At 37.4% G+C, this 13252-nt stretch overlaps 2 protein-coding genes and 1 long non-coding RNA gene across 4 annotated transcripts in view; 2 read left to right on the forward strand and 1 right to left on the reverse strand.

Moving 5' to 3' along the window:
• The window catches only part of LOC114644100 (gastrula zinc finger protein XlCGF49.1-like), a 489821-nt gene that overhangs the window by 459521 nt on the left and 17048 nt on the right, over positions 1-13252 (forward strand). Inside the window, exon 1 of one of the 2 annotated variants that reach the window (XM_028792343.2) lies at positions 12413-12509. The exons of the other annotated variant lie outside the window; for it this stretch is intronic. The gene's annotated coding sequence lies outside the window, so the exon portion shown is untranslated. Of the gene's footprint in view, positions 1-12412; positions 12510-13252 lie in introns of those variants that run through there. 2 annotated transcript variants of the gene reach the window in all.
• Positions 1-13252, reverse strand: part of LOC114644099 (zinc finger protein 664-like) — a 428098-nt gene that overhangs the window by 330299 nt on the left and 84547 nt on the right. The window lies entirely within an intron of this gene.
• LOC127526334 (uncharacterized) lies at positions 174-2514 on the forward strand. Its single transcript, XR_007933944.1, has 3 exons — positions 174-771; positions 1095-1276; positions 1742-2514. It is a non-coding gene; the product is annotated as an uncharacterized LOC127526334 (long non-coding RNA).

Here is a 13252-nt window from a genome sequence, read left to right on the forward strand (position 1 = left end):
CTATTGTTGTTTTTGTTTAAAAGTCATTGTCAACAGTTTATTGTATGTCAGTATTTAATATTTTTCTTTGATTAAATTTTTTTACCCCTTGTATTAGGGCCTCCCTAGTGTGTGCTTGGTGTGTGTGCGCCCTGCGGTGGACTGGTATTGCCTCCAGCAGACCCCTGTGACCCTGTAGTTAGGATATAGCGGGTTGGATAATGGATGGATGTATTAGGGCCTTCCAAGCCAAATGAATAGCCATGGCTGTGGAATTTCCATGTTGATGGTGTGACCATTTCATATTGTAACTATCATTTTTTTTATGTCTGTATTTAATGTTGTGTCCAGGTTTCCAAAGGACTATTTTGTGGTGTCTCTGTATTTCATCTTCGAGGCCCCCTTCAGTTTTAATGAGTTGTGTCTCAACTTTAGTCGTCTCTTCTTTCATTGTAGTATTTGTAGAGGGAGGATTATATCTGGTTGCTGGTTCCGATTTTTGTCACCTTCTACAATTTGTGCTGGATATTTGTGTTATGTTTAACTTATTTTATTATATTTGTTTTTTTTTTAATTTCAACATACTGTCCATAGTGGTTTTGAAGTTCCAGAAACGCCTACCTTTCAAAATCCAGATCATTTAAATGTATGTTTATAATGGTTTGCATAAATATTTTTGTAACATTAAACTCCTTTTAACAACGTGACTCTGCTCAGTCCTCTTTAGAATGACATGCTGGCTTTGTGGAAGAGCTGGTGTAGAATGTTACTTGAGAACTCCAGCACCAAGGGGTAAATGAAATTTAAATTTCCTTTAATAACTCTAATTTAGTTCTGCAGCAATATGGCAAATATACTTAGCCATATTGTAAATCAAAGACAAATAGTCACAATGCTTACCATTATAAACTTAGTGCTTCTTTTTGAAATCACTGAAGTAACTGCTCACATCAGACTGAGCGAGCAAACGCCTTTCTAAATGAAGGCCAAGAACCAAACAAAAAATTAGAAGGTACAGAAATAATGGACAGCCAGGACAGGCTCATTTATTGTGCTTATTCTTTTGGTTCTTTTTTAACATTTCCTTAGGTAAATATTATTTTCTATGTTTTTAGGTTTAGACTTTATTGAGCCATTAATGAGAAAACAGAGTAAAGACTTGGCACTACATCTGAAATGAACAAATGTCTTGCTATTCTGTTCCATAGCACTGCATTCTGCAGATTTCAGATTTTTTATTTCAGAAGAAACGTCCGCCTCCCTTCTCCAACATCCAGCACAGGGCACTGATGAGCAGGTACAGACACCTCATTTTATAAACTTCCATAAGAAAGATAAATTACATTTTGTTGATACTGGCTTACAATGCCTGTGGTATAGTGAATAAAATGTATAAAAAGACTTAATGCTTGTCTCAGATGCCGACTGTTAATAGTTAAGCAGTAGGAGTCAAAGCCCAAAAGACTTAAAGCCTGTTTTATATCTTCTGACAAACTGTAGTACTAGTACAACTATTAAAGGCCTTAAAACATTTGAAATACATTGTGTGCTGTATTAATAATAGTGTATTTTAAGAAACATTGAAGACTTGTAGAATCTGTGATCAAAAGCAGTAATGTTAATAATGTATAATTAAATTTACTGTACATTATTTTTTTTACTTTCCTTACATTCCTTGTAAATGTGGAGTAAAAGGCTATGAGCTTTATGATGACCATTTAAAGAATTTCCTTTCTTTCTTTTTTAATATAATGTATTACAGCAGCATGGAATCCTTCAGCATTTCACCGAGGCACAGAAGTGGTGTGCTGAGAACATTTCTGTGTTCAGAGGGCGAATCTCACTCCCTGCATTACTGTCAATGGACAAAGACGACACTGAGGAGGCCCTTCAGAAATCTGATTTGCTATCTGAATTTCCAGAAGAAGAGGAGAGAGAATATGTCTTTAGACATATTTTTTTCACATATGGAAGACATGCATCTGTTTTTAGATAACGTGAGAGGAAACAGGAAAATGACTGAGTTTTGTGAGAAAATGTAACAAACATACATGTCCCTCATTGTTCAGTTACAACCTACAGTTCTTGTTCTATATTTTATATATTCTTTAACTTTTTTGTAATAAATGTTTCAAACCAACTTCATCTTTACAGTCCATTGTCTTAGTGTTATGTATTAAAATAATGTTTTATAAAGCAGGGCAAGGCAATATTTATTTATAAACCACATTTACAACAGCAGCCAGAACTGAACCAAAGTGCTGTACAAGAAAGGGTAAAAGAAGCAGTTCAAATACACCGTATGTACACATCACAAAACTGCAAGAATAACCAGCCATTACATAAAAGATAAACTTACAATACCCATATATACATATTTATAATCCTGAATGTACGTGAGCCAACATATACAAACAATGTCAACCTCTTGCAGGGTCAAATGGCAGCAAGAAGAAATAAGACTTTAATGATGACTTAAAAATGGCCTGTGATGGAACAGACCTAATATAATAAGGAGAGCCATTCCAGAGAAAAGGAGCAGCCACCACAAGCACCCAATTCCTCCTTTGCTTCAGCCTCGACCTCGGCACAACTAAGAGCATCGGGCTAGTAGACCACAGGGACCTTGTTGGCACATACAAGTGAAGAGGTTCCAAGAGGCAAGATGGGGCTGATCCACTCAAACATTTGAAAACAAGAAACAGAATTTTAAAATCAATTCTGAAATGGACCAGAAGCCAGTGAAGTGAGGTCAGTATTGGTGAAATATGGCCACACTTACGAGAGCCTTCAATAAGTGAACAGCAAAGTTGTGGAATAGTTGTAGGTGTCGTAACAGGGCTTGACCAATACCTACATACAAAGAACTGCAATAGTCCAAATGAGATGCTGTAAAAGCTTGGATGGCCTTTTCAAGATCACAGAAAGAAAGAAAAACCTTTACCTTAAAGTCTCAGCTGGAAAAAGCTTCATTTAACTTCACAATTTATCTGTCTGTCGAGTTTGAATGAGCTGTCACAGATCACACCTGGGCTAACTGAAGCTTTATGATACGTATATGGAAAGGGGTCCAAGAGCAACATCAGAGACACTCAAACTTTCTTAACTCTTGGACACCATGATCACAGTTTTATTATCATTTAGTTTAAGAAGATGCACTGCCATCCAGGTTTTAATATCATTCAAGCACACATGGAGAGTCTGTATTTTCTCGCTTTGATTTTAGTGGCAAATATATTTAAGTGTCATCAGTATAGAGAAGCCATACTTGGTAACAATGGAGCCTAAAGGTAATATGCCTATCAAAAAGATAGCTGGTCCAAGGATGGAACCCCACAAGTAAGAGGAGCTACAGAGGATGAGAACTCACCCAAATGAATAGAAACATTCCTATTTCTTAGATAAGATTTAAACCATTTCAGGGCATTACCTTGGATGACTACATACTGTTCAAGGCAGGATATAAGAATCATAAGATCCACAGCATCAAAAGCTGAGGTAAGATCTAGCAGTACAAGAATGGCAGAATCTCCAGGATTATTAATTGGGAAGAGGTCACTGTTAACCTTTAACAAGGTTGTTTCAGTGCTGCAAGAACATCTGTATCTGGATTGGAATTTTTCCAGAATACTATTTTCATCTAGAAATGTTTGAGTTAGGACAAGTTTTTCAAAGACTTTAGATAAAAAAGGCAGTTTAGAAATTGGCCTGAAATTTGACACATTAGAGGGTCCTTATTTTGTTTTTTATAATACGTTTCTGCACCACAGCGTGTTTCAAGGCAGCAGGAACACAACCAGAAATCAAGCTAGCATTTATTAAGGTAACAATACTTGGTCTGACAGAATCAAAAAACCCCTTAACTAATCAAGAGGGGACACTGACCAGGGGACACTTTGTAGGATTCAGGCGTTACACCAAATCAGACAACAGAGACGATGACACACGCAGGCACAAAGTGGTCAAAGACAGCTGAACACACTATGGGAAGAATCCTGAGCAGGCAGTGACACCGATGACCTAATAACGGTAATCTTATTAACAAAAAAGTACATCTCCGTTTGGAGAGTAAGTTGGGGTATGCAACAAATGACAAATTCCTAATACAAGAAATGGTATATGGCGATTAAATGATTTAAAATCACTAAAAAATTGATTTGTAATTATTGTATCGACCCAAACAAAACATTTTTAAAGTTAAGTTTAAAATCTGTTAGTTCAGTTTCAAAATAAATAAAAACAACGGTTTATGGAAGTGCAACTTTCAATAATGCAAATGTTTGCATTTCTTTAGAAAAACAAACGATATAATATCTATTAAGCAATTTGAGAGATTCGCTTCACTTTTTTTGATAAGTACATATTTATAAGTTTGGGTCCCAGGGAGAACAATTATGCATTAAAATAAAAAATCAGGTAAACGTTTGAAAGTTTAATAACTCCACTTGAAATTTATCAACATTATACCAGCAGCGCAGAACAAAATTAAGAAAACACAATTCAAGACAGACAATGGAAATGAAAGTATGAACTGTATTAGTAAGCTGGATCATTTAAAAAATTGTTCAATATAAACAATTTTAAAAGTTTCTTTTGAACTCGAAAGTTTAGACCTTCATTTTCATGCCTGTTGATTGCTTTGTTGTGTTATTGATCATCATTTATTTTGTAACATAATAAATTAATGTCATTAACGGAATTTTCCTTTATTGAACGAGGTTCCAGAAATAATGTCAGACATGCCGTTTAGTACAAAAGTACCATAAAAATAATTTCAAATATTTTGAATGATAGAATTCACTATAATAGCAATTAGAGCATTCATATTTAGTATGGGGTTTCCTTAATCTAAAAATATGTTATGCCCTCTTTCTTTTAACTATCGAATCCTGACTCATAAATTATAAAACTGTTTTTTGTTTCTAAAAGTAAACACGACAGTAATACCATAAAGAGAAACTCGGATTCTTACCTCGTGATTGCAGGAAGTCGTATTAATATCGTCTTTTAGGGTTACATGGTAAATCAACGTTACTAGTTTTTCAACGAAAGCGATGTGACAGAGGACGGACGCGAATGCTGGGGGCGTGGCGTGGAAGGCAGGAGGCGCGGAAGGTATTTATGTTTATCGTCGTCATTAACGTTTGTTAAATATCTTATTTAAATTGATTGTTCTGTAGTTAAGTTAGCTATTTATAAAAGCACGATAGCACTTTGGGCCAAATGAGTATTACTGTACATATTATTTTTATCTTCATTTCCACAGTCACATTTCTCCATAAAGGCAGAGAATATAAAACCAGCTCTGATTACATTGATTAAATATCAAAACGAGTCCAAGTGTCCTCTTTGTAAAAAGCAAAAAGACCTCAGCATCCTGAGTCATGAAGGCCACATTGTCTAACAATAGTGACGTTTAGATTTCTGAACTTTTTTAAATACAGTTCAAAAAGCTGAGCTCATCCTGCATTTTCCGTTGTTTGGCAGGTTTTACTATTTACAGATGTAACACAGGGTGTGTCACCAGTCACCATTTCCATCGTTGTTTTTGTTTAAAAGTCATTACAACAACAACAACAACAACATTTATTTATATAGCACATTTTCATACAAAAAGTAGCTCAAAGTGCTTTACATAATGAAGAAAAGAAGAATAAAAGACAAATAAGAAATTAAAATAAGACAACCTTAGTTAACATAAAAAGGAGTAAGGTCCGATGGCCAGGGTGGACAGAAAAAACAAAAAAAAACTCCAGAAGGCTGGAGAAAAAAATAAAATCTGTAGGGGTTCCAGGCCACGAGACCGCCCAGTCCCCTTTGGGCATTCTACCTAACATAAATGAAATAGTCCTCTTTGTGGACATTATGAACAGTTTACTGTATGTCAGTATTTAATATTTGCCTTTAATTTTTTTACCCCTTGTATTAAGGCCTTCCAAGTCAGATGAATAGCCATGACAGTGGAATTGTCATGTCGATGGTGTGACCATTTCATATTGTAACTATCTTTTATGTATGTCTGTATTTAATGTTGTGTCCAGGTTTCCAAAGGACCATTTAATGGAGTCTCTGTATTTCATCCTCAAGGCCCCCTTCAGTTTTAATGAGGTGTGTCTCAACTTTAGTCCTCTCTTCTTTCATTGTGGTATTTGTAGAGGAAGGATTATACCTGGATGCTGTTTCTCATTTTTGTCACCTTCTACAATTTGTGTTGGATATTTGTGTTATGTTTATTTTATTATATTTGTATTTTTTTATTTTATTTCAGTATACTGTCCCTAGTGGTTTTGATGTTCCAGAAACGCCTACCTTTCAAAATCCAGATATTTTAAATGAATGCTTATAATGGTTTGCATAAATATTTTTGTAACATTAAACTCCTTTTAACAATGTGACTCTTCTCAGTCCTCTTTAGAATGACATGCTGGCTTTGAGGAAGTGCTGGTGTAGAATGTTACTTGAGAACTTCAGCCACAAGGGGTAAATGACATTTAAATTTCCTGTAATAACTTTAATTTAGTTCTGCGGTAATGTGGCAAATATACTTAGCCATATTGTAAATCAAAGACAAATAGTCACAATGCTTACCATTATAAACTTAGTGCTTCTTTTTCAAATCACTGAAGTAACTGCTCACATCAGACTGAGCGAGCAAACGCCTTTCTAAATGAAGGCCAAGAACCAAACAAAAAATTAGAAGGTACAGAAATAATGGACAGCCAGGACAGGGTCATTTATTGTGCTTATTCTTTTGGTTCTTTTTTAACATTTCCTTAGGTAAATATTATTTTCTCTGTTTTCAGGTTTAGACTTTATTGAGCCATTAATGAGAAGACAGAAGATGATTAAAGACTTGGCACTACATCTGAAATGAAAACAAAAAAGTCTTGCTATTCTGTTCCATAGCACTGCATCAATGCAGGTTTGAGATCTTTACTTTTACAAGAAACGTCCGCCTCCCTTCTCCAACATCCAGCACAGGGCACTGATGAGCAGGTACAGACACCTCATTTTATAAACTTCCATAAGAAAGATGAATTCCATTTTGTTGATGCTGGCTTACAATGCCTATGGTATAGTGAATAAAATGTATAAAAAGACTTAATGCTTGTCTCAGATGCCGACTCTTAATCGCTAACCAGTAGGAGTCAAAGCCCAAAAGACTAAAAGTGGTGGCGGAGTGGTGGCTCTGAGGCTAGGGATCTGCGCTGGTATCCGGAAGGTTGCCGGTTCGAATCCCCGTCAGTGCCAAAAGAAATCCTACTCTGCTGGGCCCTTGAGCAAGGCCCTTAACCTGTAATTGCTCCAGGGGGCGCTGTACAATGGCTGACCCTGCGCTCTGACCCCAACGGGTCTGCGAAAAAAAACTGGATGTAAATGTAAAAGCCTGTTTTACATCTTGTGACAAACTGGAGTACCAGTACAACTCTTAAAGGCCTTAAAACATTTGAAATGCATTGTGTGCTGTGTTAATAATTGTGTGTGGTAAGAAACATTGAAGACGTGTAGAATCTGTGATCGAAAGCAGTAATGTTAATATGTTAATAATGTACAGTATATTCCGAATTTGTTATACATTATTTTTTTTACTTATCTTACATTCCTTGTAAATGTGGAGGAAAAAGCTATAAGCTTTATAATAACCATTTAAAGAATTTTCTTTTTTTTAATAAAACATATTACAGCAACACAGAATCCTTCAGCATCTTACCGAGGCAGAGAAGTGGTGCGCTGAGAACATTTGTGTGTTCAGGGGGCACATCTCACTCCCTGCATTACTGTCAATGGACAAAGACGACATTGAGGAGGCCCTTCAGAAATATGAGTTGCTATCTGAATATCTAGAAGAAGAGGTGAGGGAATATGTCTTTAGACCCTTCATCATCCTTTTTTCACATATGATAGACATGCATCTGTTTCTAGATAACATGAGAGGAAAAAGGAAAATGACTGTGTTTAGTGAGAAAATTTAACAAACATACGTGTCCCTCATTGTTCAGTTACAACCTACAATTCTTGTTCTTTATTTTATATATTCTTTAACTTTTTTGTAATAAATGTTGCAAATCAACTTCATCTTTGCAGTCCTTTGTCTCAGATCTGCACTTCTTAGTGTTATGTATTAAATAATGTTTTATGAAGCAGGGCAAGGCAATTTTTATTTTTAAAGCACATTCACAACAGCAGCCAGAACTGAACCAAAGTGCTGTACAAGAAACAGAAAAAGAAGCAGTTCAAATATACTGTATGTACACAGCACAAAACTGCAAGAATAACCAACAGTTACATAAAAGATAAACTCAAAATACACATACATACATATTTATAATCATGAATGTACCAGCAGCATTTTAAAAGAGAAAGAGGAAGTGTGAAATTCTAATCTCCCCCACTCCAAAATTAGCCTTTTACCTTTAATACATTTTAATTACTGTTGTCCCCAAATAAATCATATCAATATTTAAAACAATACAAATGTGAAATCTTCAACAACAAAAATATTAATAATTATAATAAGAATGACCTTTTAACAACTAAATTTCCATATTATATAAATCCAGCTTAAAAAAAAAAAAATAATACAGAGAAGAATTTCTCACAAAATGCAAGGAAGAACCATACATACTCCAGAACTGAAATTTATGTATTTATTATACAGCCATACCACATATGTGAACTGTAGCCCTACGCTTAAAAATAAAGGAGTAAAAATGGTTATTCTGAGTGATTCTGTATAGGAAAACCATTTTTAGTTTACAAATCCACACAAAGGTTTCAGAAAGAACTTGCTTCTTAGATCCATAAATTATTTATTTAAAGAAATTCTGCAAAAAGCCAAAGATCTCATTTGGACAAATAAAAATCAATCTATCTATCTATCTATCTATCTATCTATCTATCTATCTATCTATCTATCTATCTATCTATCTATCTATCTATCTATCTATCTATCTATCTATCTATCTATCATATAGTGCCTTTCCACTCTATATATCTGTTTCACAAGCTCTACTATTAATAATTATAAATAGATGAAGTTGATATGTGGAATCCCAACATCTTCCTGATTTTTAAAGGTCTCTCCCTTCATCCAGTAACCACAGGCTCAGATCAGGTTGTCTTGACCTCTCAATGTCCTGTTAGGTAGCCTAATGTTCTGTTTTGTCCTCACAGGGGCCTTTTTAAAGCTTACAGAGCCCACTTGATATGTAAAAGAATGAAACAGTTCTTGGTCGAGCAGTGGTCTATGAGGAACCACACAACCTGGTAATGTGCCATTATTATTAGTTTTAAGAGTGCCCAGTCCTATTAGTAAGTCTTTTATAAGATATTTCACTCTCCTTTGTACACAAGGTGTAATGCTGGGGAGGTCTGAAAATAAAATGTCCACCTTATGAGAAGGATTTATAAGTCTTGGTGGACTCGACTCTTTCAAGTGCCAGTTGATGTTCAGAAGCCATTAAGAAGGCTAACAGAATGTCAGGTTATATAGCGCCTTGATGTGTGGAGTACAAGTCACAGGAGGTTCTGCTCCAGCTTTATAACACACTGGTGAGACCTCATCTGGAGTCCTGTGCACAACACGGTTATTTAATTACAAATTCAGTTGTGTCAGATTTTCAAACCAAGAAATTTAGCTGGGCCAGACATTTTCAGTGGCCAGTAAACAACAGACACAAATGAATGTGCTGACAAACAAGTCATGTTTATTCATTGTTACCCTTTTAAATTTGGTCACATCTGGCACAGGCTCATCAAAAAGAGCATAAAAAACAATTAAAATGCTACAATTGAACAGAATCTGAAGTAGCAATACTGCTTTTTTTTTTTCAACTTTTGTAATTTAAAAATATAAACATTTTGCTCACATCTGACCCAGGTGTATCTCAAAGTTCATAAAATCAAAAATAGTGCACAATATTAGCAATAACATTTGTTTCCCTTTTAAAATAAAATAAATATTTTAGTCACATATGACCCAGGCACATCACAAAGTGTATTTATCAGATTAGACAAGCACTATCACTGCTCTCAAAGCTCTTAGCTCACAAAGCCATGATAAGTGATAACAGTGACTAACACACGTGAATACAACGACTACTGCACTCTGAGGGGACACACAGGAGGTTTGTTTAAATCACCACCTGAGTGACTGGAATCCCCCTGTGCCCACCCGCCTTTCCACTGCTGTTCATTGGTATCTGCGGTTCACTTCACGTGGCTGAGTCCCAAATTTTAGTTTGTAGCACTCAGTCACACCGCCGGCTCCTATTCATTCCTCTCTGTGTGTTCCTTTTATCGTTTCCTTCTCGAATCGCTGAACTTGAGTAGACGGCCATTCCACACGTACTGCACTTTAATTTCTGCCTTTGTTTCTCCTTTGTCACTCCGTGGTGTCCAGTACAAAGACAGTCATGGAGGTGGTGACCGGTTTATTAACATAAAGGTGGCAGTACGCATACATTGCTTTCGGATCAAGTCTGAAGGACACAGAGGCCGTGAGTCCTAGCGCTACATGTTTGTTTATTTGGTGAAAACACATAACGTTTTAGAAATTTAAATTGACAAATCGTTAGGTATAATTACAAAAACAATTCTTTACATTTAAATAGTGCTTTACTTACAACTCTCACTGCTTTGCAAACTCTACACAAGGAGTTCCCAGGACACGAACCCATGATCTCCTTAATGTGCATCAGTGAAGCTACCATTGTGCCACTTGCACTGGTGAACTGTACTACATAATATTGTGCCTGATAGTTTAAAATTACAAATATGGAATTTCTAAAAATCAAAGAATGTGAACCTTAAGTTGGACAGGTGGTCACAGTATCATAGACTGCTAACCCCACCTCTAGACACACAAACGCTGGGCTGAATGTTGCTGGACTACACAGACTGTTGCATTCATGTTCTGTACTATTGTAGGAATTTATGGAGGGATTTCCGAAGGCTTACAAAAGGTGTTTTACTCAGTTTGTCTCTGCGTTTCTGGTTGGACAATCAGAGGTTGCTTCTGGACTGCAAGTGGCCAGCAGACCGCCATCTTAATAGGCCGGGAGTGCAGTTTTGTTCTCCAGGCTACAAAAAGGACATGGCAGCTCTAGAAAAGGTCCAGAGAAGAGCAACTCGGCTGATTCAGAGCTACAGGAGATGAGTTATGAGGAAAGAAGTGTGCCCCGCGTCGCCCTCTCCCAGCCCTCCTCTCTGGACTCCAGCGCTGAGCCGTCCGCCGCCAGACGCTTTCTCACAGAGAAAACTGTCACGTTGTAACTTGTTTTAATTTGCAGTACTTGATAGTAGAAGAGATGAAGAAAACAGCTTTGCGTCTTTCTACTTTTTAACTGCGCCGAGCTGTGAACAATGTGAACACGAGACCACCTTCAGCGGCGAGGGGTCGTAAGAACAAAGTGGACGCTGGGAGGCGCGGAATGTTGGCCTTTTCCTCCTGGTCAACAGCTTCGCAGTTTCGGGCAGAGTCCTCTCTTCTCGCTGTTTGTCACACTTCAAGTGCCCCGTCGGATACTGGGACAGTGGAAATCTTTGCGAATGAATGTAATCGGCGCTATCGAAGCGGGACTCTCTTGCTAAATTGCGGTGCACGGCTACTTACTGTCCCTTAAGATGAATTCGGGTCACTAAAACCCCGCAACATTCAAGGTTGCTTTTGTGATGAATTCTTTTAAGAAGATGGAGGGTTACATCTAAAAAGATGTACCGACCTCTTCATGTTAAGTATTGGACTTGGCAATTCTTTGGACCTTCTGCCAGTTAAGCACGGAAAGGCAGCGTTCACATTTCTCAGAATAATGTTTATCTTAAATCACAGGCACATAGTGCAAGGTTGTCAAGCAGGTAGTTTGCCCGAAACCACTACAGTACTCAATGTATCTTTACTTCTGAAATGTTAATGTTTGACTGTTTAATAATTTATACGCTTCTTATATCTTCTTCAAATTCTTTTATCAAAATGTTTTACTACTTAATAATTATTATTTATATAATTTCTATGTTATTGTAAATGCTCTTTATTTGTTCAAAAATAACATTGGTAATTAACAAACTTATTTTATAAATACTACATTTTAGTTTTTTTCCCTTGCACTCAGTGAGCGAAGCCACTGGTAATCAGCTAGTATCATTGCTGCATTGAAAAACAAAAAAGACACGAAGAACTTTACTAAATTTTACAAGAACTATTTACAGGAAATCTTACTGTTATTAAAAAAAACTCAGTTCATGATCACAAAAACAAACGGACAAGTGGCAGCCCCAGACAAACGCAACTTCTCTGATGACATTATTGGTTTAATAGGCTCCTATAATGCAGCAGGTCACTGAGCCACCCAGCCTCTCTCCTGCTACAGCGTATTCTCGCTGAACTGGCACGTGACCTGAAATCGGAGACAGGCTGACGTCATCCAATGCGACGGCTCCTGAAGCCACACTGCCACCGTCTCAAGGCTGTTGTTAATTGAGGCAGAAGTGTGAACGACTTCAGAAAGAATCTCATCGGCAAGAGGCAGACAGTAAGTACTTTGGAGATGCGCTTTATGGACGTGTGAGTTTTCATTCGCTCCATTAGAATCACCGCGCGCGGCGAGTTCGTGTTCGTTAGCCCCCCGCCGAACTTTGCTCGAGTGAATCCTCCTGTGGTCACCCGCGTGCCATTGCTGTTCATTCGTGGCAGCAGTTCACTTCAAGTGGCTGAGTCCCAAATTTCAATTCGTAGCACCCAGTCACACTGCTGGCACCTGTTCATTCCCCTCCGAGTGTTCTTTTATCGTTTCCTTCCCGAATCGCCGGCATCGAGCAGACGGCCATTCCACACGTAAGACGCTTCGATCTACCTTTGTTTCTCTTGTCACTCCGCGGCGCTCAGTTCTGACAGTTGCGGGGTTGGTGACCGGCCGGCCATTTAAAGAGCGGTGAGGAGTCCCTCGGGCCACTTTGTGTTACTGCCTTACAGTTGTGTCAGAAAGAATTTGAATCTCAGCCTGTTTTTTAAGTCTCTATGCAGTTTCCATGTCTGCTCTTTTATTCTTATTTTCTCCACTTCTCTAAAGATGCTCGGGTTTAGTGGCCTGGCAAATCTAACTTGTCTTGGTGTGGTTGTGGATTTGAATGTGAGTGTACCCTATGATGTTCTATAGCTGGCTCCTGCCCTGTACAGGTACTTTGGTTTTCGTCCTATACCCCAATAATTTCTGTTTGTTTTTGTTTTGCACTGGACCAGGGTGGTGAGGTGGGCTGTGTGGGTCACCTCTTTGTG

Source organism: Erpetoichthys calabaricus (assembly GCF_900747795.2).
Source record: "Erpetoichthys calabaricus chromosome 1 unlocalized genomic scaffold, fErpCal1.3 SUPER_1_unloc_11, whole genome shotgun sequence".
Lineage (NCBI taxonomy): Eukaryota > Metazoa > Chordata > Cladistia > Polypteriformes > Polypteridae > Erpetoichthys > Erpetoichthys calabaricus.